Here is a 3563-nt window from a genome sequence, read left to right on the forward strand (position 1 = left end):
GTTACCTGTGCACCAGGTGCATTTCGCTGGGTTTTAAACACCAGAGGCTCAGCCTCAAAACTCACGTCTACATGTCACCACAGTAGGACAAACCAACAGACAAGTTTGTCTTGCTGTTGGAGACCTCTTGTATCTCCCCCACCTGGATCCCTGTGGCTGACTGTTCCTCTGTCTGGCTTCCTGGCTTTTAATCCCCTTTCTCCTGCTCTTCTGGTCTCTGCTTTGGGCGTCCCTGAGTTGCCTCTCCTCACCTGTATCCCTGGGGCTTACTCACATTAAATTTAGAAAGTTTAATTCAAAATAGAATGCTCTCCTAATACTAGGCTTGTATTGACATTTGGCTGCTAATCATAAGCTCAGTGGTTCAAACCCACCAGCTGCTCTTTAGGAGAAAGATGGGGCAAACTACTTCCATAAAGATTTCCAGCCTTAGAAACCCAATGGGGGATGCTGAGTCAGAATCGACTCAGTGGCAGTGGTTCCCCTCCCCTCCTTTGGTATTGTAATAAGTAAATATTAATGTTTTCAAAACTGATCAATAAAATATCAAAGAGAAAAGAGTAATACCTACGGAAAATCAGTTTCCAATTTACTGTTTTAAAACTATCTAGTTGATCCTACTGTTACATATTTGATAGAAAAGTTATAAAATTAAATTAAAAGCTTAAAAAAGCTCACATTTTGAAATCTCTTAAGAGAAATCTGTTATACTTCCTTCAGAACACAGAAGGGTGGGGTGGGATGGGGATTAAGAAACCCCATGAAAATCTGCAGAAGGTCTTATCCCCCCCCAAAATAGAAACTTTTGGTACATAGAAAGCCGTAACTGCACAGGGGCAAAATAGAGTTGAACTTTATAATGTTCAGAAGTGTATATTAATATACTTTTGGGAAGATGATTTGCCTTGTACAGGCTGGCTGTTTTCACAGATAAAATCCATGCTATTGAAGTTGTGATCAAAGTATATATCTGGTAAATCAGTATGTATCTGTGATGCGTGCACTAATCAGATTTAAATCTTGTGTCTTGTTTTAGCATTTCTTAGAATTTAAAATCCTGAGGAGTCAAATTCATACACAGCTATCAAAGAGGTTCTTTAAAGGTTTAATGCTCTCAGATGGGAGACTGTTTTGGTGTCTCAAGGAACAAGGAAAACAATTTATAAATAGTAGCAATAAAACCACTGTAAGGAGTTTCCTATTCTAGTGATGCTTATATATTTTTAGAGACGATGTATATATATATGTTCACTGTCTTTTTAAAGAAAAGGGCTTTAGAAAGTATTTTAACAAAGTTTGTGGAGTATTGGGAGGCTATTCCCATCTAAAATTCTTTAATTTGGGATATCACAACTAACTATAATCTTTTCATTTAATCATCCAACCTATAGAATAAAGAGGGTGCTCTGGTGGTGTAGTACATAAGGCATTTGACTGCTAACCAGAAGGCTGGCGGTTCAAACCCACCAGCCACTCCTCAGAAGGAAGACTGGGCAATCTACTTCTGTAGACATACTGCCTTGGAAATCCAAGAAGGGGTCATTATGAGTCAGTTCAACTCAATGGCAATGAGGTGGTTTTTTTTTCCCCGCCCTCCTCGGTGTAGTATAAAGAATAAATGGAGATAAAGAATAATGAATGATCTTTTATAGACTACAAAGAAAGATACTTATATACAGTAACAATGAAGAAAACTATACAACAACCATTCCGACTGCCCTATAAACAGATTATAACTGCCCCATAGTTTCCAAGGCTGCAAATCTTTACAGAAGCAGCCTGCCTCATCTTTCTCCCATGGAGTACCTGGTGGGTTTAAACTGCCAACATTTTAGTTAGCAGCCAAATGCTTTAATCACTATGCTACCAGGGTTCTTTGAAGAAAACTGTATTATCATTTAAATGGCCAGGTTAACAGGCTACAACTGGTGCTGGTTTAGTATCTACCACAGCTCAGAGACCTTGGTTTATATAAATTTCTGGAAACCTGTGAAGTCCACTGTGTTTTATTACTTTGGAAATAAAACAATTTCTTGTAAATTGCTTTTGTGACAATCTCTCCTTTCTAACTTTGCTTTTTATTTACATATTGAACACATTCACATTCCCTTACCACTATGGTTTTCCACTAATCCCCAACTTTTGATTAAACCCACATCTCTTTTTCGTGGCTATAGAGCATTACTGAGGAGAGTGAAAAACAAAACATTAAGACTCAATCAGTTACTAACTCTTGCCATTTAAGTTCCACTGGACTCCAGGTTTTGCACAGTAACTCCTTTTCATCATCATTGCTGTTTGTGTATTTCTGATCTAGATCTTCAAAAATCTCACTTTCCCTAGCCCCAACACTATCTCTTGCCCCTTGCCCCTAGGCCATCTGGTTAAGTCCAGTCACACACATTCTCTTTACCTTTTTAAACAATTTTAGAGGCAGGTCTCTGCTTATTCCTTAGAATAAATCATTCAGATGTAGCTGTAATCTCACAGTTATTATTACTACATGAAATAATTATCTTATGTACCATAACTGATATCACCAACTTCATTATTTCTACTGTTTTCTTTCAACAAGTACAAACCTCCTAGCCCCCCAAAAATGTACCCTATTTCAGCTGCTCCTATCTTCAATATTCTATTTCTCTCTCCCTTCACTGATACAAAGGTCCCTGGGTGGTGCAAATGGTTATTGTGTTTGGCTTCTAACCAACAGATTGGAGGTTCAAGCCCACCCACAGGCAACTTTGAATAAAGGCCTGGTGATCTGCTTCCCCAAAAAATCAGCCATTGAAAACTCTATGGAGCACAGTTCTACTCTGACACATTGGGGTTGCCATGACTCTGAATCGATTTAATGATTTAGTGGCAACTGGTTGGTTTCACTGTTATTCTTATTTATATCTAATTGCTCTAGTATTTAACTCTTCAGTCATTGTTCTATACTCCCTGAAGTCTGATTTCTGCCTCAATCATTTACTAAAATACAGTCTGTTAAAATAACTACTCAATTACAAAAGACCAACTGGGTTCATTTTGTTCTTTACGCATATCTAACCTCCTCCTTTCAAATTCTTTCAAAAATTAATCAAGAATTACGTAATAAAACAATAGACAAGCATATGAGGTGAACAATTACACCAGAGAGGTGCACTCCTTAGACCAATCAACCTGGGGATATCAGAAAGGGAGCATTTGTACAGGGAGAAAGCTCAGAAGGCAGGAATGCATAGGAAAGGTCACAGGTGAAAAAGGTAACTAACTAATGAGAAGGAAACGGGAAGAGAGCTGCTAACACTGTAGGATTATAATCGGGGTTGAAGTACAAAATGTGTAAGAACTATTCAATGGAAAAACGAATTGGCTCTGTAAACTTTCACTCAAATTGCAAAAAAAGTTTTAAAAATTACTTATTAAATATTTACAGAAGAAGAAATGTAAGATATGATCTTTGTAAAGTTGGGGATATAGAGCATATATAGTAGAGTGATTAAATACTTAGATTCTTTTTTTTTTTTTATTAGGATTTGGGTGAAGATTTACAGAGTAAATTCACTTTTCATACA

General features: G+C 37.3%; 1 protein-coding gene across 1 annotated transcript in view; it reads right to left on the reverse strand.

The window, feature by feature from the left end:
• CDC42BPA (CDC42 binding protein kinase alpha) overlaps positions 1-3563 on the reverse strand; it is a 774086-nt gene that overhangs the window by 130943 nt on the left and 639580 nt on the right. The gene's annotated exons all lie outside the window — the stretch shown is intronic.

The sequence above is a fragment of the Orycteropus afer genome, unplaced genomic scaffold (genome assembly GCF_000298275.1).
Source record: "Orycteropus afer afer isolate SDZICR_OR568_19922 unplaced genomic scaffold, OryAfe1.0 scaffold00039, whole genome shotgun sequence".
In the NCBI taxonomy this organism is placed as follows: domain Eukaryota; kingdom Metazoa; phylum Chordata; class Mammalia; order Tubulidentata; family Orycteropodidae; genus Orycteropus; species Orycteropus afer.